Source organism: Canis lupus, chromosome X (assembly GCF_003254725.2).
Source record: "Canis lupus dingo isolate Sandy chromosome X, ASM325472v2, whole genome shotgun sequence".
NCBI classification, from domain to species: Eukaryota; Metazoa; Chordata; class Mammalia; order Carnivora; family Canidae; genus Canis; species Canis lupus.
The window spans coordinates 90,252,719-90,276,295 of NC_064281.1; the positions used below are offsets into that span (position 1 = coordinate 90,252,719).

The 23,577-nt window shown below is 41.5% G+C and overlaps 1 long non-coding RNA gene across 2 annotated transcripts in view; it reads right to left on the reverse strand.

Moving 5' to 3' along the window:
• LOC112649535 (uncharacterized) overlaps positions 1-3,863 on the reverse strand; it is a 158,909-nt gene extending 155,046 nt beyond the window's left edge. For both annotated transcript variants that reach the window (XR_004813073.1, XR_003129608.2), the window contains exon 1: positions 3,775-3,863. This is a non-coding gene — a long non-coding RNA (uncharacterized LOC112649535). The remainder of the gene's footprint in view (positions 1-3,774) is intronic.
• Between the last annotated feature and the right edge of the window lie 19,714 nt (positions 3,864-23,577).

A 23,577-nucleotide genomic window follows, 5' to 3' on the forward strand; every position in this document is an offset into this window, starting at 1 on the left:
AAAAAGAAAGATTCTCTCTCTTCTTCTTCCTCTGCCTCTCCCCACCTTGTAAAACATAACAAAACAACAAAAAAGTAAAAGCCTTAAAAAGGACCGGACCTATAGACTTGACTTTGAGGTCAACAAGCAATGCGTGGGCAACTAAGACAGTCTCATCCCCTAGTCAATCTATGAGAGAAGACACTTGAGGATAATTGTGGTGGTGATAGCTACTAAGAGACAATAACAACAACAAAACCAGATAAGTGCTTGTGTGCTGATATGTTTAAAGAGAAAGAAAGTAAAGAAAGAAAAGAAAAGAAAGAAAGAAAAAGAAAGAAAGAAAGAAAGAAAGAAAGAAAGAAAGAAAGAAAGAAAAAGAAAGAAAGAAAGAAAAGCACAAGTGCTCAAGATTTGAGAAGTGGCCTTCAGAGGAATTCTTTAAAAAAAAAAGATTTTATTTATTTATTCATGAGAGACACACAGAGAGAGGCAAAGACATAGGCAGAGGGAGAAGCAGGCTCCCTGAGGGGAGCCTGATACAGGACTCTATCCTAGGACCCCGGGATCATGCCCTGAGCCAAAGGTAGATGCTCAACCACTGAGCTACCCAGGTGCCCCCAGAGGAATTCTTCTGAAACAAACCTAAAAGAATGGGATAGCTGGTTGAGGTAAGCAGAAGGTCAACATGAGAATCATCGAGAAGTAAGAAGACAGTGTTAAGTCCGATGTATAGATGGCACACAACATTAGACATCCAGAAACTATTTGTCTGTTAGCAATTAGCAGAGAGTAACCCAATGCACTGAATCCTGGGAAACAGCTCAAATTTCAAAGAAGGCTAGAGAAAGAATAAGGTTGGAACCTAGGACTAAAAGATTCAAGGCTGGGTGTCTAATATAGAAGCCCAGTTTTAAGGACTAGAGTATAAGAACAGGTCTTTGTCATAGAAACAAAGGAGAATCTCAATTGTTAGACGAATAGATGAGATCAAATCCTGGTCAAATATAATGCCTATGGAACTAAGCTACTGTCCTAGGACACCTTAAAATCTTGCGATCTCAGCCAGGGCTAGGCCCAGAGTCCAGAGTGAGGCTGAACGTGCAGGTGATTAAAAATGCCCTCAGTCATGAAAACTAGAGTTCTGGGACCAGAGAGCCCAGCAGGTCATTACTGAATGTGATACAAGACACATCTTTGTGGCCAAGGCTTTCTTTGATGATTTAAATAGCCCAACATGAGGATGAGAGTCATTAGTGGTGGAGGGCACCTAATTAGATTGGTGAGAGGCCACCAGGAATCAGACCTTAATTACTCCCAACCACCTGCTCTCCCACAAGTCCAGCCAAAAGTGAATATTCTCCTTGGATTGTCTCGATAGTACTGCTGCTTCTGGGAAGCCAATGGCCAATTTCAGACATCAACAGAAGATGAACTGCCTCTAGAGGAGGTAGGGTATTAGTCTCCAAAGGTTTGGAAGCATGAACTCAGGCCTCCTGCCTATGCAGCTCAACTCCAAAAGGTGGCTTTCTTAGCAATGCTGCTCATTAAGAATTCATAATAAAGAGTTTCTCCACACATTAACATACACAGAGTACTGAAATGTGTACAGCCAAGAAGTAAGTTAAGAGTCATATAGAATTTTGCCTCCTTGGATGTAGCATGTGGAAGCAAACTAAGCCAATGTAATTTCCCTTCCCTTGTATACTCAGTACTAGCGTTTATTCCTAAATGAAGGAGTGATGATGATTATTCAGCAATAGGGGTGGTTGATATTGGTAATGAAGTTTAGCCAAGCAATGAGAACCTTAAATGCTGAAAACATTGTATTCCACCTGCCACTTTGTTTTACTAAGTGTACTTTGAAGACTTCAAAAATCTCTAATATTGAACTGGCACCCAATCCAAAGGGCCTTGCAGCTGAGAAGTGCCAGGTTGCTCAGATTCTAGAAAGAATGGCTTTCTGGCTGCTCAGTGCTTTCTTGCACTGAAGTTATCAAAAGGCCTGAATAGCATCTAAATACTTCCACAGGGACACTATATTCCTCCCATCAGACTGGAGTTGATATCAGTTATTGATATTTGGGTGGATCACAGATCTCAGAAGTAGCTGGGATTCAATGTCTCCAATAAACTGAATATGACTTTCATCATATACCTCTTGCAAAAGTTGGCTCTACCTGACTTCCTTCCTTCCCTGACTATTCTTAGATGGAGAAAGGCCAGCTTCCCTGAACTGTCATGGCACAACCAGCATACTTCCATTATAGCAGTCATCATACCATACTGGATTTATTTGTTAAATAAATAAATTTTGTCTATTTTGTCTAACTAGATTATGAGATACTTGAGGGAAAGGGGGCCTATTTTTATTCATCTGTGAATCACCGGAATTTATCACCACACATGGCACATAGAGGCTATTTTGGAATGTAGAATGAAATAAAATGTTACAAAAACAATGGTTTAGCCTCATTCATTTGCGTCAAGCATCTCCCACCCATTCATGTCTTCACAAATGTCATTTACATGATACAGCCCTAAATTAATAAATTTCTCTATTGATCTCCTATTCTGCACCTAATACTGTGAAGGAGAAGAATACCTGGCATCAGCTCTCCAAGGGTTAATCTGATTGGGAAAATATAGACAATCATAAGACAGCATGCTGTCATTTGTTCTTGAGGTGAGTTTTTAAATGGATGAGAGCATGAAGGATCAGTGTAGCACTGAGAATGTAGGATTAAGGCTAGAAAAATTAGTTTAGCAAAACAGAAAAAGCAACAAAAATTAGTTTGGCCACAATAAACAACGGAAGACAGGCTGAAGGCAAAGCATAAGCAAGCAAGACCATGAAATGGGTATAAAAGTAGCAAGCATTTAGACAATGAAGAGTTAATTTTGATAGGAAACAGAAGGGTAGTTTAGGGTAAAACATTGAAATGAGTAAGAGGTACTGAAAGATGATTCAGTTGCATCAATAAAGAGTATGCCATTGTAAGGAATAACAGAGAGTAATGGTTCTAGAGGAACATATTCTGTATCTCTACCAACCATGACAGATAATACAAGACAATGGCTGTCCTTTCCCTTTGCAAAACTCTGCATGAGAGGTGGTCACTAATGCCCTTTCATCAGGTAGCATTTTATGTAAGGCCTGACTGCAAAGACTGTCCTAGGGACCAAGTGATTGAAAAGTCCTTGGGTAATAGTAGAGCAAGAGGAAGTCTCACCCTCACAGCCCCTTACAAAGCTCTCAGCCATGAGATCCCTAGACTGAAATCCCACAATAACAGAGGTACTCTTGTCTTGCTCACAACTGTATCAACAGCAGCAAGCATAATGACTGGCAAAAACGAGGCACTCATTGAATGCATTGTATCACAGACTGAAACAAACCAATACTGTAGAACTTAGCATAGTCAATCATGCAAAACGAAATATTGGTCACACCTTTGTAAGTATGATATCCACTGCACTGATTTAATGCATATACAGCTATACATGAGTAAAAAGTACAGGCAGTAAAAAGAGAATGATATACAGTCTCAGACGTAAAGGGTCATAATACAATGGGCTGATGGGGCACATGTGCACACAGACCTTTCTTTGGTTGACTCATACGGTATGTATAGCACCACTGTTGGAAAGTCTCAAAGGATATTCTAAGTATTTCTTACTATATGCATGGTGGGGGACATAAGTGATAGACATTGTCTTCATTTTACAGACATGGAACAAAGAATTAACAATAGTTAGAAAATAAGCAGTCATCTAGACCTTCTGTTACCTTACCTGCAAGGAGGAGACTTGCAGAGTGATGCTGTTCAAAAATGTGTATATCCCAAGAGGCTGGGTGCAGGAAATGGAGGTAGATAGGTCTGCAAAGAAAGGGGAAGAAATTAACTCAAGTGGTGGTATCTTCAAAATCATGCTCAAATAGCTTTAAGAAGTCTTTCTCAAGCAACAGATAGAGAAATATGGCCCCAGGCTCAAGATTCAGGGGGCCTCTGGGTAAACACAATGGATTAAGACCACAGTAAAAAAAGAGGTATGGAAGCCTTTGGAACAGTGAGGAAGCAGTCCTTGTTTAATGAAAGCATCCAGACTCATTCAATTGACAAGTATTTTTTAAACACATCGTACTTGCCAGTCTCTGTTTAAGTCTCAGTATACACAAACCATAAAATACACTTCCTTCTCTTGAGGAACTTGTCAACCAGTGAGAGAGACAAACAAGCAAATGGATACTATCTATTATGGGAAACAATAGCCAGTGTCATTGGTATACTATCCACTGTCAACTACCATGGAGAAACATTTGCACATGTCCACAGCATGGCATTTTTACAGGAACAATCCATGCGGCAATGTTCATAAAACCCCAAATCAGAGACAACCTTTCTATACCAGAGTATCTGCATGCACGTATAGCATGACCATACTACGTAATAGTGGGCAACAATTAAAGAGAATAAGATATATCTAAATGTTCTGACATAGCTCTCCAAGACAAAGAGTCAAAAAAACAAGTGGTAGGATAATACATATAGTTGTTGAAATGAGTAATTGAAAACTTTAGCTTGATCTCCAAAACTTTAAATATTTAAATAATTTTCAACAAGCTTATATACTAAAGCATCAAAAAATTAAAAATAACTTTAAAATAGGCATATACTAGGAGGAAGGGCAAGATGGCAGAAGAGTAGGGTCTCCAAATCACCTGTCCCCACCAAATTACCTAGAAAACCTTCAAAATATCCTGAAAATCTATGAATTCAGCCTGAGATTTAAAGAGAGAACAGCTGGAATGCTACAGTGAGAAGAGTTCGGGCTTCTATCAAGGTAGGAAGACGGGGAAAAAGAAATAAAGACACAAAAGGCCTCCAAGGGGGAGGGGCCCTGCGAGGAGCCGGGCTAAGGCCGGAGTGAGTGTCCCCAGGACAGGAGAGCCCCGTCCCGGAGAAGCAGGAGCTGCACCAACCTTCCCGGGCGGAAAGGGGCTCGCAAGGAGTTGGAGCAGGACCCAGGAGGGCGGGGATGCCCTTGGGCTCCCTGGGACACTAACAGACACCTGCGCGCCCAGGAGAGTGCGCCGAGCTCCCTAAAGGGCTGCAGCGCGCACGGCGGGACCCGGAGCAGCTCGGAGGGGCTCGGGCGGCGGCTCCGCGGAGGGGCTGCGCAGACGGGAGTGTGAATCCAACTGCGCAGGCTCCGGAGCACAGGGTGCCGGGGACACGGCCCAGGATCCGGCCTCCCCCCGGGACAGGCAGAGGCCGGGAGGGCCCAGGACAGCAAGGACGCACCTGACCCGAGCTGAGCAGATCAGCGGCCCCGCCCCGGAGCCTCCAGGCCCTGCAGACGGAGAGCTCTGTAGCTACTGCAGGAGCTGAATCCAGGGCTCCAGAGCTGGCCGCTGCCACTGTGATTGTTCCTCCTGGGGCCTCACGGGGTAAACAACCCCCACTGAGCCCTGCACCAGGCAGGGGGCTGAGCAGCTCCCCAAGTGTTAACACCTGAAAATCAGCACAACAGGTCCCTCCCCCAGAAGACCAGCGAGACGGACAAGTTCCAGGGGAAGTCAAGGGACTTAAAGTATACAGAATCAGAAGATACATCCCCGTGTATTTGTTGTTGTTGTTGTTGTTGTTGTTGTTTTGTTTTGTTTTTGTTTTTTGCTTTTTGATTTGTTCCCTTCCCCCACCCTTTTTTTCCTTTCTTTCTTTTTCTTTCTCTTTTTCTTTTTTTCTTCCTTTTTTCTTTTTTCTTGTTCTCTTTTCTTTCTTCTTTCTCTCCTCTCTTTTTCTCCTTTTCCCAATACAACTTGCTTTTGGCCACTCTACACTGAGCAAAATGACTAGAAGGAAAACCTCACCTCAAAAGAAAGAATCAGAAACAGTCCTCTCTCCCACAGAGTTACAAAATCTGGATTACAATTCAATGTCAGAAAGCCAATTCAGAAGCACTATTATACAGCTACTGGTGGCTCTAGAAAAAAGCATAAAGGATTCAAGAGACTTCATGACTGCAGAATTTAGATCCAATCAGGAAGAAATTAAAAATCAATTGAATGAGATGCAATCCAAACTAGAAGTCCTAACGACGAGGGTTAACGAGGTGGAAGAACGAGTGAGTGACATAGAAGACAAGCTGATGGCAAAGAGGGAAACTGAGGAAAAAAGAGACAGAAAATTAAAAGACCATGAGGATAGATTAAGGGAAATAAACGACAGCCTAAGGAAGAAAAACCTACGTTTAATTGGGGTTCCTGAGGGCGCCAAAAGGGACAGAGGGCCAGAATATGTATTTGAACAAATCCTAGCTGAAAACTTTCCTAATCTGGGAAGGGAAACAGGCATTCAGATCCAGGAAATAGAGAGATTCCCCCCCCCCCCCGTAAAATCAATAAAAACCGTTCAACACCTCGACATTTAATAGTAAAGCTTGCAAATTCCAAAGATAAAGAGAAGATCCTTAAAGCAGCAAGAGACAAGAAATCCCTGATTTTTATGGGGAGGAGTATTAGGGTAACAGCAGACCTCTCCACAGAGACCTGGCAGGCCAGAAAGGGCTGGCAGGATATATTCAGGGTCCTAAATGAGAAGAACATGCAACCAAGAATACTTTATCCAGCAAGGTTCTCATTCAAAATGGAAGGAGAGATAAAGAGCTTCCAAGACAGGCAGCAACTGAAAGAATATGTGACCTCCAAACCAGCTCTGCAAGAAATTTTAAGGGGGACTCTTAAAATTCCCCTTTAAGAAGAAGTTCAGTGCAACAATCCACAAAAACAAGGACTGAATAGATATCATGGTGACACTAAACTCATATCTCTCAATAGTAACTCTGAATGTGAATGGGCTCAATGACCCCATCAAAAGGCTCAGGGTTTCAGACTCTGGGGCTGATAAAAAAGCAGGACTCATCTATTTGCTGTCTACAAGAGACTCATTGTAGACATAAGGACACCTACAGCCTGAAAATAAAAGGTTGGAGGATCCAATAGTACATTAAGAAAATTATTCACCATGACCAAGTAGGATTTATCCCCGGGACACAAGGCTGGTTCAACACCCGTAAAACAATCAATGTGATTCATCATATCAGCAAGAGAAAAACCAAGAACCATATGATCCTCTCATTAGATGCAGAGAAAGCATTTGACAAAATACAGCATCCATTCCTGATCAAAACTCTTCAGAGTGTAGGGATAGAGGGAACATTCCTCAACATCTTAAAAGCCATCTACGAAAAGCCCACAGCAAATATCATTCTCAATGGGGAAGCACTGGGAGCCTTTCCCCTAAGATCAGGAACAAGAAAGGGATGTCCACTCTCACCACTGCTATTCAACATAGTACTGGAAGTCCTAGCCTCAGCAATCAGACAACAAAAAGACATTAAAGGCATTCAAATTGGCAAAGAAGAAGTCAAATTCTCCCTCTTCGCCGATGACATGATACTCTACATAGAAAACCCAAAAGTCTCCAACCCAAGATTCCTAGAACTCATACAGCAATTTGGTACCGTGGCAGGATACAAAAATCAATGCCCAGAAATCAGTGGCATTTCTATACACTAACAATGAGACTGAAGAAAGAGAAATTAAGGAGTCAGTCCCATTTACAATTGCACCCAAAAGCATAAGATACCTAGGAATAAACCTCACCAAAGAGGTAAAGGATCTATACCCTAAAACTACAGAACACTTCTGAAAGAAATTGAGGAAGACACAAAGAGATGGAAAAATATTCCATGCTCATAGATTGGCAGAATTAATATTGTGAAAATGTCAATGTTACCCAGGGCAATATACACGTTTAATGCAATCCCTATCAAAATACCATGGACTTTCTTCAGAGAGTTAGAACAAATTATTTTAAGATTTGTGTGGAATCAGAAAAGACCCCGAATAGCCAGGGGAATTTTAAAAAAGAAAACCATATCTGGGGGCATCACAATGCCAGATTTCAGGTTGTACTACAAAGCTGTGGTCATCAAGACAGTGTGGTACTGGCACAAAAACAGACACATAGATCAATGGAACAGAATAGAGAACCCAGAAGTGGACCCTCAACTTTATGGTCAACTAATATTCGATAAAGGAGGAAAGACTATCCATTGGAAGAAAGACAGTCTCTTCAATAAATGGTGCTGGGAAAATTGGACATCCACATGCAGAAGAATGAAACTTGACTACTCTCTTTCACCATACACAAAGATAAGCTCAAAATAGATGAAAGATCTAAATGTGAGACAAGATTCCATCAAAATCCTAGAGGAGAACACAGGCAACACCCTTTTTGAACTCGGCCACAGTAACTTCTTGCAAGATACATCCACGAAGGCAAAAGAAACAAAAGCAAAAATGAACTATTGGGACTTCATCAAGATAAGCTTTTGCACAGCAAAGGATACAGTCAACAAAACTAAAAGACAACCTACAGAATGGGAGAAGATAGATGCAAATGACATATCAGATAAAGGGCTAGTTTCCAAGATCTATAAAGAACTTATTAAACTCAAGAGCAAAGAAACAAACAATCCAATCATGAAATGGGCAAAAGACATGAAGAGAAATCTCACAGAGGAAGACATAGACACGGCCAACATGCACATGAGAAAATGCTCTGCATCACTTGCCATCAGGGAAATACAAATCAAAACCACAATGAGATACCACCTCACACCAGTGAGAATGGGGAAAATTAACAAGGCAGGAAACAACAAATTTTGGAGAGGATGTGGAGAAAAGGGAACCCTCTTACACTGTTGGTGGGAATGTGAACTGGTGCAGCCACTCTGGAAAACTGTGTGGAGATTCCTCAAAGAGTTAAAAATAGATCTGCCCTACGACCCAGTAATTGCACTGTTGGGGATTTACCTCAACGATACAGATGCAATGAAACGCCGGGACACCTGCACCCCTATGTTTCTAGCAGCAATGTCCACAATAGCCAAACTGTGGAGGGAGCCTCGGTGTCCATCGAAAGATGAATGGATAAAGAAGATGTGGTTTATGTATACAATGGAATATTACTCAGCGATTAGAAATGACAAATACCCACCATTCGCTTCAACGTGGATGGAACTGGAAGGTATTATGCTGAGTGAAGTAAGTCAATCGGAGAAGGACAAACATTATATGTTCTCATTCATTTGGGGAATATAAATAATAGTGAAAGGGAATATAAGGGAAGGGAGAAGAAATGTGTGGGAAATATCAGAAAGGGAGACAGAACATAAAGACTCCTAACTCTGGGAAATGAACTAGGGGTGGTGGAAGGGGAGGGAGGAGGGCGGGGGGTGGGAGTGAATGGGTGACGGGCACTGGGGGTTATTCTGTATGTTGGTAAATTGAACACCAATAAAAAATAAATTAAGAAAAAAAATAAAATAGGCATATACTAAAAAGGGCATTTATCTCTATAACCTGTTTTTTCTTCCTATTGATTTTGTCTTTGTTTTTCTTAAATAAGAATGGGAGAGGTGGAAGGAAGAGTGTTGTCAAGAAGGAAAGCAACATGTGCTAAATCATGAAAGCCTGAGAAGGCAAAAGAATACTAGATTGCAGGGGATCAGGGATGACAAGTCTGGGGGTGAGTGCTAGGGAAGGTACAGGGTGGGTTGAAAATGGAATAAAATGAGGACAAGTCATAAAGGTGTGTATACACACACACACACACACACACACACGTGTGTCCAACTAAGGAGATTGAATTTTTATGCTGAAGGTGCTGGAAAACTAACGAATGGACCTTAAGAAGACATGTCTTAAACAGGCTCTTCTGGCTATGGTATGGAGAAGATTGTGAGGACAGAGAGGCAGCAAGAAGTTCTATGTAATAATCTTGAGAATTGTCGATGTCAAGAACTGAGATAATGGCAACAGATAGTAGCAGTAGAAATGTAAAAGAAAAGAGCCCAAAGAGAAAGGACTGTGCATATAGTTGCTGATCAGAAGTGGCTGGTGCTGGCCTGGAAGAGAATGTTGCCAGGAATGTTGTGAAACGTTATGGCTGAGCCAATTTGTTACCATTGACCAATTAAGTAATCAGAAGTAGCTGATTTGGAGGGATACGGGAGGAAATTGTTGAGTTCCCTTTTAAGCATGCCGAATTTGAAGTCCCTGTGAGAAATACATTAAAAATGTGACTGCAGAGTCATCCTCGTTTATCACAAATGTGAAGAATTGCCTTCTTTTTAAAGACTGAATAATATTCCATTCCATTCCATGTAGAACACAGTTGGTTTATCCATTTGTCCACCAAAGGACATTTAGGATATTTGCTATCTAGGATCTTGTGAATACTACTGCAATTAATATGAGAGTGCAGATGATTTTAGTGATTCTGTTTTTATTTCCTTTGGATATATATGCAGAAGTGATATTGCCAGATCATATAGTAACTTTAAATTTTTTGAGATGGTTCCATAGTGTTTTCCATAATCACTGTACCAGCTAAAATTCCCAACAGACATGCACCCAAGTTCCCGTTGCCCTCATTCTCACCAACACTTTTCTTTTTGATAATAGACATTCTAACAGTTGTGAGGTGATCGCTCATTGTGGTTTTGATTTGCATTTTCCCAACTATTAGTAATATGGAGCATCATTTCATGTACCTGTTGATCATTTTTATATTTGTTGTGAGTACTGTCCATTCAGTTCTTTTGCCCTTTTGTTAATCAGGTTTCTTTTTTCTTAAAGATTTTATTTTTAATAATCTCTATGCCCAACATGGGGCTCAAACTCACAACCCTGAGATCAAGAATTGCATACTCTACCTACCAACTGAGCCAGCCAGGACTCCAGGTTGGTTGTTTTTCTTAATTTTTGCTTTCTGTTGAGTACTTTAGACATTTGGATAGTCCCCTCTTACCAGATATATGGTTTGCAAATATTTTCCCCCATTTCATAGGTTGCTTTTTCACTCCTTCAATGGTTTTCTTTGCTATGCAGAAGCCTCTTTGTCTGTTTTTGGTTTTTGTAAACTGTAATTTTGGTGTCATAACAAAAAAAAAATCACTGCCGAGACCAATATAAAGAAGCTTTCTACCTGTTTTCATCTACTAGTTTTAAAATTTTGGGTATTATATTTAAGTCTTCATTTTGAGTTGATTTTTTTATTTGATGTGAGATAAAGGGTCCAATTTCATTTTTCTTCATGTGAATAACCAGTTTTCCCATCACCCTTTACTGAAGAGACTATCCTTTCCCCATTGTGCATTTCTGGCACCCTTATGAGATCAGCTGACTGTAAATGTGTGGATTTACTTCTGGGTTCTCTATTCTATTTATTTGATATATATCAGTTTTTATGCCAGTATCATACTGTTTTGATTGCTGTTATGCTAAGCAAAATAAACCAGACACATAAAGACAAATACTACACATTGTCACCGATGTGGAATCTGAAATAGTCAAACTCATAGAAGCAAACTGTAGAATGCTGGTTGCCAGGGGTAGGAGGGTGGGAAAAAGAAAATTTTGATCAATGTATAAAATGTTTCACTTATGCAAGATGAATGAGTTCTAGAGATCTAATATACAGCATGGTGACTCTACTGTTAATAATACTGTAATGGACTTGAAATTTGCTAAGAAGGTCATTCTTAAATGGTAAGGACATGAAATGATGGATAGATTACTTAGCTTGAGTGTGCTGATCATTTCACAATTTACACATCTATCAAAGCATCAAGTTGTACACCTTAAATACATATACTCGCAGTTGTCAATTACATCTCAAGAAAACTGAAAAAATAAAGCCTGAAGATATAAAATTTTTTTAAGTTATTCTTTTAAAGTTATAGTAAGAGTCAGACATTAAAGTCTGTGGACTCAAAAGGGCTATGAACTGTGATCATCAGCATATATAACTTCAGTTTCAGTCATTAAAATAAATAAAATAACAGAGTTTGTACAGATAAAAGAAGAGAATTGCATTGAAGATTGAATTCTGGAGAACATCAAGTTTTAAAGGAAAAAGTAGATGAATACCAGAAAGATAGAAAAGAACTGCTCTTAACAGGAGATAGATTAAAGGATTGAAGAAAGAGTTTCTTACCCCTGTCACACGTAGAAACAAAGAACAGCAAAAGAAGTATTAAAAATACTCATTGGAGAGTGGGAAATATCAGAGAGGGTGACAGAGCATGAGAGACTCCTAACTCTGGGAAACGAACAAGGGGTAGTGGAAGGGGAGGAGGATGGGGGTGGGGGTGACTGGGTGACGGGCACTGAGGGGAGCACTTGACGGGATGAGCACTGGGTGTTACGCTATATGTTGGCAAACTGAACTCCAATAAAAAATATTTTAGAAAATACTCATTGGAGTTCTCAACAATGAAATTTTTGGCAATTTCAGTGAGAACATTGGTGGGGTGGGGGGTGGCCAAAAGAGGCATGGTTGACAGAAGATTATTCCTCCATGTCCTAATCCCTGGATCCTGGGAGTATGGTAGATTATAGAAGAAAGAGCATTTTGTAGATGGAATTAAGTTCATTTGAGATGGGGAAGTTGTCTGGGTGAGCTTATGCTAATCACACAGGTCCTTAAAAGAGAACAATCATTCCTGGCTATAGTCAGAAAGATATGTGACTATGCAAGAAAGAACCAAAGAAATAAAACCAACATTACAACCTTTGTAGATGGAGGAAGAAGAGTTAGGAACCAAGGAATGTGGGCAACCTCTAAAAGCTGGAAAAGGAAAGGCAATTAATTCTCCCCTAGATCTTCCAGAAAAAGAATGTAGCCCTGTCCACTCCTTAATTTTTTACCCAGTGAGTCCTTGTCAGATTCCAAAAAAACTGTAAGAAAATAAATGGGCATTTAACCAACTAAACTTGTGTATTTGTTTTGGCACTCAAAGGAAATGAATCTGGAGAAGGGACAGTGGACAGTGCAGAAGGCGGATCACTATGAAATGAACTTGGAGGTGAGAAAACAGAGGTGATGAGTGAAAACACTTCTTTCAAACAATTTTATTGTTGGGGCCCCTGAGTGGCTTAGTCAGTTGGGCATCATACTCTTGATTTTGGCTCTCGTCAGGAGATGGAGCCCGTGCTGGGTGTGGAGCCTATCTATGATTCTCTCTCTCCCTCTGCCCTGCACTTCCCTCTCTCTTAGAAAACAACAACAACAACAACAAAAATCCAGGAAGAGCACAGATTTGTAAAGGAGGAGTTTTCTGATAGTTTTTAAAAGGGAACAAGTAAACATATTTAAATGCTGCTAGGAAAGAGAGGTAGGAGACAAGACAGGATAACAATGGAGCAGAGGTAGTAGGAGGAGAATATGGGAAACGGAAACATGGGAGCAGCTAGCAGTACCACAAAACAGACTCAAAAGGCAGAAAGGAAGTGGGTGAGGGAGGACAGACTATGCACATAGAATTTGATGGCAGGAACTCAATATCCTCATAATACATACCACCTGATTGGTCTTCCTGGACACTTAGGATTGAGAAAGCCTAGGAAAAGAGAAGGCAAGTCAGGTCCAAAGGAATGAAGTGACATATTCAACACTGTAAAGAGATCTCCTGAAGTTTCAAGGGAGTCACCCATGACACGTTAAATGTAATCATGTTTTCAGGTGAACTGAGGAGACCCTGGGCCCTCAACCCAGCCTGTCCCAAAGATGTCACCCAAGGATCCTGGTTTCATCAAGGGAATGAATTCAAGGACAGACACAGCACAGCAAACTAGCCACAAGAGAGAGACGAAGACAGAGGGAGGAGCATCATGAGCACACTCTGAAGGCACACACGTGAGTTGCGTCTTTCCACAACGTCAGCTTTATTCAATGGCAAAGCAAAGTGAAATCACAATTACAAAGCAGGTTCAGGATTCCAAACTCCATGACAACTCCCCACGTGATTAAACTTGGCTTTTTACACAGCACACCAAGCAGGACAGAGAACAAGCCACACAACAAACAAGATCACGGAAAGGGGCAGGAAGTGAATGAGCTGAACGCAAAGTCAGTCTGTGGGTGCACAGTTGAGGTAAGACCTCGGGCAGGTTGGGTCAGTTCTGGGCTCTTACTGCTTATGTTCGAGCAGGGAAGAACCTCGGTTCTGTTCAGAGAGCAATCGGACAGAGCCTTCGGTGGCAGTTGCCTTTTTTAAATGGTCAGACATAGAGGGGTCAAGGTCTGAAGATTCTGACAGTTTGCAGCCAAAACCGTTCCCTTTTTAAAGGGATTGAATCAGTTTTGAGTCTCTGCAGACCTCCTCTGGGTCTGCTGGTTATCAGTTCTAGTGTGTCAGCTCATGTTGGTCTCAGGGACATCTCCTAGCTGCAATACTGTAACTGCTTACGTCATTGTTTGACACAGGCCCTTGCTTGACATGATAGACTCCATTTTGCTCTATACACAGACACACACACACACACACACACACACACACACACACACAATGAATGCCCAGGGCAGGGGTTTGGGTTTCCACCTTTTATGACAGTTGTAAACAAGGAGGTGGAATGTTTATTACTTGGAGCTGGGATTGCTTGGAAGCAGAGTTTCAAGGCTTCTCCCACTTATTTGGTCAAGGGTTTCCTGTCATGGCACCCGCTATCCTGGGCCTGTCTGATTTGATCTGGCTTCTTGTGGAGCACTGCCAGGACAAACCTTGGACTCTCTTGATGGTAGGCAGAGACTTTGGGTTTACTGGCCTACAGGTATCCTGTTAGAATCTAGCCAATTGCCTACTGTAACAATCATGCATAAAGAATGTCTAGCACATCATGCTCAAGACAATATGGCAATTGTCATAAGTCACTGTACCTGGGATAGCCTCATGGCTAGAATCTAGAAGATTAGGCTATCTAGTCGGAGAAACCTAGGTTTGAGCTTCAGTTTTGCCACTTACTCGCTTTGTGGCTTTGGGCATAGTCATTAATTAATACATACTAGACCTTCAATCTGGTTCTATTTTACATATCTTTCCTACTATGGCACACTACAAACCTTTAACAAATTATGCAAAATACTCGCCCTGAGGCTGAGAATGGAATCATGTGTTCTGCTAAGTCCTGATACTGTCAGAAGCTTTTAAATTGAAGGGAAGGAGAATCTGCCACCTCAGAACATGCCACGCCAACACATTGATTGTTCAGGGCTGATTACTTCCAACAAACAACAGAACAGAAATTGTGAAGCTCTGTAAGTTTCCCTTTTGTAAGAGACATTTACATTTATAAGGTATATCTGCATTTGTAAGGGTGTTTTCCCCTCTCTGTACCAATAAGAGGGGTGGGGTGGGAGAGACGACCAATGGATTAGAAGTTCTAATCAATGGAGAAGGCACAGATGTAAATCTGTATAACCACCATACCCTCCTTCATTGTGGCTTTCCTGAAAACCTCCAGTAACTGGTTTCTGCACCCCTCAAGGACTTGTTTTGTCTTTAGCTGACTATAGTATGTAGGGTGATCTGACCCCTCGGGCCATTTCAGGGAGTTACTCAGTTTTTCTGGGTAGGTCCCATGCATGCAAGAGGTATATATGTTATTAAACTTTGTTTTCCAATTAATCTGTCTTTTTATTACAGGGGGATCTCAGCCATGTATCTAGAAGGGTAGAGGGAAAATTATTTTCCTCTCCTCAGCTATTCGGGATTGACAAATACTACAGGACCTACAGGATCTGTGCCTCAGATTCTGCACAAGATTTTAACGGTGTGTCTGCAGTCACAGTTCTGTGAATATGCTGGAAAGAACACAACAGTCCACAGCTCTGTTTCAGTTATCAAAGGACTCAAACAAAACCCAACAGAAAAATCTGAAAAGCCTCTCTTTAACTTGATGAGTATGTAAATATTCATGATAACATTTGATGATGGCACTGTATTTGAATAAAAAAACATTAAATATTTTAATCAAGTCAGCCATCATGTGCAACAGAAGTAATCTTCCCTTTCAGAGGTTCCTGAGTGGATGATGGGATGTTGTCTGATGTATCAGTGATTGGCTATTTACTTTTATAGTTAAAATTCATCTCTTCTTTTCATCATTCTGAAGGGACATTGATTTCAATAAAAACCTCCAAATGAGAAGAACAAGAATGTAAATCTACAAAAGTGAAAGTGAATCGAGAAAGGCATAAAAAGTTCAAGGAGAAGTCAAGAGAGGAAAGGTGACAGATTTTAACTGCAATGATTACCTGTGGGGTTGTAGAGATTTTGCAGGATTCTAAGAACTGATAGGGGCACTCTATTTAAGGGCAAGTGCGGGTCAGGGTAAAGTGTCATATTCAATCTGGCCCAGTATAGAGGGCAGAGCCACACAAGATCACCTCCTCACTGTTCCCCAACCACCTCTATTCCTACCACTGCTCCTAAAAACACACTCTGAAACAGGAGATAGCAGAGGAAAAATGAGCTTCTCATCAAGGATTATCACTGAGGTGTGGTGGCCAAGGAGAGGCTGCCACAAGGCAGGCTACAATGGCATGTTAGATTATTTTGACCTGAAAATAAACAAGACCAAAAGATTCAGGAAGAAATTTGGCCCTCCCCCATAACTGCCTAAAAAGAATATGGACAGAAGATCTGCCCCAGGAAGAGAGTGCTCACCACTGATAACTATGAAGGGGTTTGAGACAGCTCCCCCACCCCTCAATGTGCCAATCTGACATGAGAATTATTTTGAGCTGAAGGCAAATGAGACCTTGCAGGCTCAAGAGAAACTTTTCCCCTCCCTTAACTCCAAAGGAGAATCCAGATTGGAGGGTCTTTCCAGAATAAGATTTATTAGCAGAGATGAATTTTATTTTATTTTTTAAAATTTATTATTATTATTATTATTATTATTATTATTTTGCAGAGATGAGTTTTACCTGAGTGAGCCATCTATATAGCAAGGCAAACGTGTAATTACCAAACACCTGCTCTTCTTATGGTTCAGTCCATTCCTCTGAAGTCCCAGACCCCTAACTCTTTCTGCTTAGTTCACAATGACATATACACCTCATTTTGCCTGTCTTTGGAATTTCCAGGTCTGTGTGGATTCCACATACACACACCTATTAAATTTGATTTTCTCCTGTTAATCCATCTCATGTCAATTTGATTCTTGGTCCTGCTAATGAGACCTTTAAAGGGACAAGAGTTCAGGCTCCCCAACAAGGGGACAGGACATTCTTGCTCCTATAAAACTACATTATAATATGAACCAAGTATGATAGACAGGGAGGTACCTAGCAAGGCCTGTTTGTTTAAAATTTCAAAGTCCCATTGTTTCTGTATGGCCCAACAGACATTTGTTTGCCAAATATTGTTTCATCTTCCTGAGAATGGCTCTTTCTCTTTGAAGTCCCAGGCCGCTACCTTACTCTCTCCTTAGTTGAGGATGACAGATACCTCATTTCGCCTGTCTTTGGAATTTGAGGTCTGTGTGGATTCTCTGTAGGTGGGAAACGAAATTTGATTTTCTCTTGTTAATCTGACTCATGAAAATTTAATTCCTACTACAGCTACAGAACCAGGACAAAGAAAAATTTCTCACTCCCCAAAAGAGGCCGGGAAGAGCCTCGCCGTCCATGCAGGATCCCTCAACTCTGGTTTATTAACTGCAGGAGAATATGAAGTTCTTTTTGGCTCCATTTTAATCTCCAATGTCAGTTTTGTTCAGTTATATGACCTAGTCAGTAGCTCTTTATCTCTTCTTGTTGTTTGTTTAATAACATGGAAGACTGGGGTTTTGTGTTCTGTGGCCAGGGCTAAGGCATTTTTGCCAAGGAGAGTTCTCACAAGATTTGGCCCTAGATCTCAGAAGATCCAGCCTCAGGGACCTGGCTGCTACTTTTGGGGGCAGGACATACACTGACTGCAAGAGATGGTTGCCACAGGACCCCCACTAGTGGCCCCCAAGGGCCCTGTGTCTACTGAGAATAAAAGGAAACAGGCACGCGCCTCTTGTTAGACTTAAGAGTCTATTTGCCTAGTGACATCTCCCTAATGTCACTTGTGCCTTGCAATCACAGATTGTATGGTTTTGTTTTTTATAAGCCTGAGAGAGAGTTGGTGTCTCACTCTGGATTACTTTTCTTAAGAAATATACTCCAATAATCAATTATTTTAATGATCCTACTCACAGGGCAACCCCATATTTTACTAAAACTAATATCAGCATATGCCTGAAAACTCCCTTAATGGCTTTGGAGTGATCTGTTGCAGCCTCTGAAATCTCTACAAACACTATAAAAAATCCTGGGTAAACGTAAATTGAGATGATCAAGCTAAATAATTTATATGTGTTCCCGACAGTCATCTTTTCTCAATGTTACTGCCTTGAATTAATAAGAGTGTCATTTTCCCCAAGGGCCCAAAGGACTCCACAAGCAAAACACATCCATCCTCCTGCTACCCTGTGGGTAAGGGAAGGCACAAGAATGATTATCCCCATTTCACAGTCTGACAAAATGAGGAAATAGGGATGGAAAGGATATGTTCCACGAACGTTGGAGGCAGAGATATAAGGTTCCCTCAAAGTGGGACAAAAGAAAAAGATTGGGAAATTAATGATCCTGAAAGATCTCTGACTCTGGAGTTAATCTGGACACACAATTAGTCCAAACTGGTGATGAATCCTATATGTGAGATCCGGTCTCTTATCATAAAATGCCAAAGGTATCAAGTCGGACATTGGCATAGGCTCAGGTACCAAGTGAAAAATATGCGATGGCTTCTAGTGATGAAATAGAGGTATTATTGCTCGAGGAAACCAGCTTCATAAGATAGTGTTCCTATAGACCTAGGGCGTACAGCAGCAACACCATAGGCTACCTAAAAACCAACAATTGGACAAGAAAGGCTTATGTGAAATGAGGGTAACAGAGATTCTGTCTTGAAGACAGAAGAAATAGGCCTTGACAGTAATAGCACGGCAGTATTTTTTTTTTAATCATGCCTGTAATCAGCCAAGGACAAAGAGTCAAAAAAAATAATGGTGCAATGATAGAAGAATTAATTACAGAAAGCAATCATACCACAGAGTTAGGCGTAATCTACTGACGTTAAATATCACTATCCTGAACCATTTTCATTTGAATGTGAATATGTGACATGTGACAAAGACAACCTCAGATAGCACAGTATAGGATGAGGCTAGAAGTACTTCCCCCAGGAGATGCCTGTTCTGATCAATGGGATCAACTGAAAGACTATGTATCAGGCAGACATCAAAGGAACAAAGCAGAAAGGAGAGTCAGAAGTATGTGCTGAAGTCAGCCACTTTACCACGTTTACCCTAACTCCTTTCTTCATGAGGATCTTCACTGCCTGCCTGGGTGGGTGGGTGCTCAGGGGGAAATGTCAGCCTACATAGTTAAAAACAAAAAGAGGCAGGATGTGCAACTTGTCTTTGCGGTTTATCAACTTAATGATCTTGGGGGAAAAATCAATAAGATATTCTGAGCCTGGATTTTCCCATTGGTAAAGATGGGTATATTAATAGCACCTACACACAAGTTGTTATAAGGGTAAAATGAGATGAAGCATGTCAGCAATTCTTAGAGACTTAAAAAATACTTGTTATTAGTATTGTCCTTATCAGGATCATCATTTAACCCATTTTCACTGGGCTTAGGATTCTTTACGAGTCTCAGGTCTCACAACCAGTCCTAGCCAGGTTAAGATCCATTTTAAGCTACTTCCCTACTCATACCCATGGATAAAGGGCTACACTTCCATTCAGTCAGAAGTTCTAGCCTCAGTCTGAACTACCAAAAACAAACAAACAAACAAAAAAGTTCAGCAATCCCTAAGAGTAGGACTTACCCCTGTGCTTCTATGGCCGGTCTGTGGTCTGAAAGGACCCAGAATTCTGGATTTCTAACTGCCATTACCTCAGAGATGTCATTTCTTTTCTGCACCATGCCCGGACGCCTGGATTCCAGACTTTGAGCTTTCTTCTGAGCATGGATAAATCTGACTCCTCCTCACCATGGTTTCTTGGTCCCCAAGTCTTGGTTCGCATTAACCTTCTGGCAATAACTAATACAAGAAACATTCTGATTTCCAATCCAGAATCACATTCCTATTTTAGGTTGCCAGTCTGACCATTCCCATCATACTCCAGTGCCAAGGAAGCCTTGTCTCACTGGGTTGTGATACTCAAAGATAACGTATTCTGTTCACCCTAAATGAGCCCGTTGGTAGCAGCAGTGACTGGCATGACCACTTCTGGTTGCTGATTGTCCCAGTCAGGTCTACTAACAGCTTCAAATACAGGAAGCAAGGACACAAGGGGCTGGAATAGGCCCACGAAAATTGTGAGACTCTACAGCTATCCAGGTTCAAAAACGTGTTGCTTACCAGTCAGAATGGTTGTACACAATGCAACCACAAAAACACACTAAGCTAAACAGCGTGCTAGAAGATTTTGGAAGTTGGAAAGGATAGTCTCAGACATGGAAAGCAACACTAAATGTAAGTACAGATTAAACATAAATGTTCACATAAGGAATAGTAATAAAATCAATGAAATTACTGAAAATAATTTGGGTAGTGCCAAGAAGTATCATGACCCTGTGACAGTTTATGAAAACCCAAACCCGAAAACAGAAAAAAAAAACAAAAACAAAAAATCCAAACCAAACGAAACGAAACCAAACTTCTGAGGCCCGAATTGACAAGCAAAGAAAAAAAAATCAACATTTAAAAAGTCTGCTGAATGCTTTCTCACAAGATTACTGGGAAACGAATGCAAAATGACCTTTAATCTCGGGCACATAACCTCCTGAGCTGCTAGAGTTTAAGCCCCCATCAGTTTCTGGTGAATGTGAGTTTTTTGAGCATAGTTACTTAAGTGAGCAAACATGCAGGTATATAGTAGACCCTTCGCTGCAAGAGGAAGGAAAAGTCATGTGCAAAGCCTTTATGGCATGTGTGAATAAAAATGGCTCAAAAAAATCAAAAAGTGACAGGATACAGGGGAGGCAACCACTCTTGGCAGAGGGACTGGTTACGCAGAACTGAGTCAGTTGAGGCACAACTATGTTTTTGTCTTTGAAGTGAGTTTCTCTCTTAATGGCTAATCCTTAAAAAGAATGTGTGATGAATCTACATGGAAAAGATAACTTGATTTTAGTGAACGTGATCCATCTTTGATACATATGGTTTTCCTTCCCCAAGTCTCAAACACTAGGAAAGGGAAGGGTTCAATGAGAAAACTCAAGCAGGGAACAGAAGGCCAATCCCCCCTGCAGTGTGCCAGAGACTGAGTCTCTTTAGAGATTTTCATTCTGAAAGATAGGATGATAGAAAATACCTCGATTGGGGCACCTGGGTAGCTCAGTCAGTTAAGTGTCTGCCTTTGGCTCGGGTCATGATCCTGGGGTCCTGGGATGGGGCCTCACATGGGGTTCCCTGCTCAGAGGGGAGGCTGCTTCTCCCTCTCCCTCTGCCTTTCCCCCTATTCCTTCTGGCTCACTCTCTCTCTCTTAAATAAATACATAAATAAAATCTTTAATTAATAAATAAATACCCTGATAATATTAGGGTATGTTCCAAGCCATATCAGAAAAAAAGGCTGCAACATCACCACACAAAACATCACACTGTTTGCTCCTATCTAAACGTGCTGTTATTCAAGTCACTACCTACCACTGCCCCTCCTGGAAGAGTCATCATGAGTATAATTGCCTATTCATCATCTGACTCAGTTGGTACACTGCAAACCCCATGAGGGTGGAGACCAGGGCTCTTATGCCAAGTGACCTTCCTCTCTGACCTTACGGAAGTATGAAAAATCAAGTACTCTCCCTGGTATATGTTATTTACGCATCCACAAGGCTGAGACAACCCCGGGTTGTAGTTCCAAACGCAGGCTGCAGACATTTTTATTGAGACCAACTCACGATTGAATGGCAGGGACTGTGGGGGTGACATGGAACCTAATGATTTAGGCAGGTGAGTTAGGAAGCCAGTGACAAAAAGGGGAGGCAGAAGGACCTGGAAGAAAAACACCATTTTGCTGAGTCAACTCCTAACCTGCACAGAAGGTACGTCAAATACAGCCATCCAGGCAATGTGTGGGAGCTCTGAGAATGACCTGGTCTTAAAGAGAGGATTCCTCCTGCCCCCGCGACTGGCAACTGCACTTGCTACCTTACTTGCCACGCTCTGGAAGCTTTACCATGGCACTAAGCTCGAAAATCACCACTGTGTGAAAGTAACTAGTCATCTCATATTCCCTTCTATCTAGATTGGGAATTTATTCCATGCTTTTCCCCTTAACTCTCTCCCCATGGGTTATCTTTCTCTCAATGAGTTGATTTATATTTATCAGAAATGTATTAAAAATCACAGCATCACAGAGAAGAAAGCTGGAATGTAATGATGCTGCTTCTTATTCATCTGTAACTAGGGGCCGATTTAGTAAAGGCCTACATACACTCGGCGAATGTGAATTCATTTGCCAACTGTGTGTGTGCGCACGTGCGTGTGTGCATGTGCACACATGTGCACGCTCGCACCAGTGCTGGAAAAATTGCCAGTATTTCTCAAATGTGTGTGTGTTCGGAGGAATCAGGGAAGACGGGTGCATAGAGTTCCCAGGGGCTTTTTCAAACTGTACATGTTCCTTGGGATATTCTGGAACTTTGCTCATACCAACCCGGCTGCTCCAAGATGAAAATCACTGCAGGGTAATGAATGATGTTGCTGATGGATGTCAATTTCACAGGGCGGAGGCAGCAAACAAGTTGAGAATCACTAAATTAAGCTCAAGTTGAAGGACCAAAGGCCCTTCACTCCTGTCCTGCCACTGTTGCACATCCATTCCATTAGGAATCCCCATGGAAATTGCATTAGCAAACCTATTAAGAACTGCCTCAGGAAAAGACAATTTAGTTGAAATTCACATCTTCTATAAATTATATATAGTTTAGAGTCTCCTGAATCTTTTCCAAATGGACTCTGCTCTCTTCTCCTGCCCACAGTCAGGCCTTCATCATGTTTCACAACTGCCTTGCAGCAGTTCTCACTGACCATCCACTCATCAGCCCTCAAGGAGGGTTACCTCACTAAAGTAAGAGCCTAGTCAGTAACTCTGTTTAAAACCCTTCCGAGGTTGGAGTCTCCAAGATTCTTGGCAGGGCTTACAAAGCCCTCTATCACCTGGCCTTGCTTTGTCCCTGCAGCCACATCTCCTGTTTTTCGTCCTTCTGGTTTAACATTGTCATATTCAGCTATTAATACACACAACTCTCCTTAAACACACCAACTGGGCTCCAGACCTCCATGCCTTGGTAATGGTACTAACACATCTTGAAAGGGTACCTGGGTGGCTCAGTCAATTAAGCATCTTACTTTGGCTCAGGTCATGATGTTGGGGTCCTGGAATCAAGCCCCAGGTCCAGCTCCTGACTCAGTGGGGAGTCTGCCCCGCCCTACCACCCCCCTGCCATTCTCTCTCAAATAAAATGAATCAAAAAATCTCTTAAAAATATTTCTTTAAATATTCTTTCCCCTCTTTTCACGTGGCAAACTCCTATTTATCCTGTCAAAGCCTGCTGATATACACCATCCTTCTGCTATACTCTACCTGACTTCCCCAGGCAGTTTCTCCTTCCTCCTCTGTATCATTTC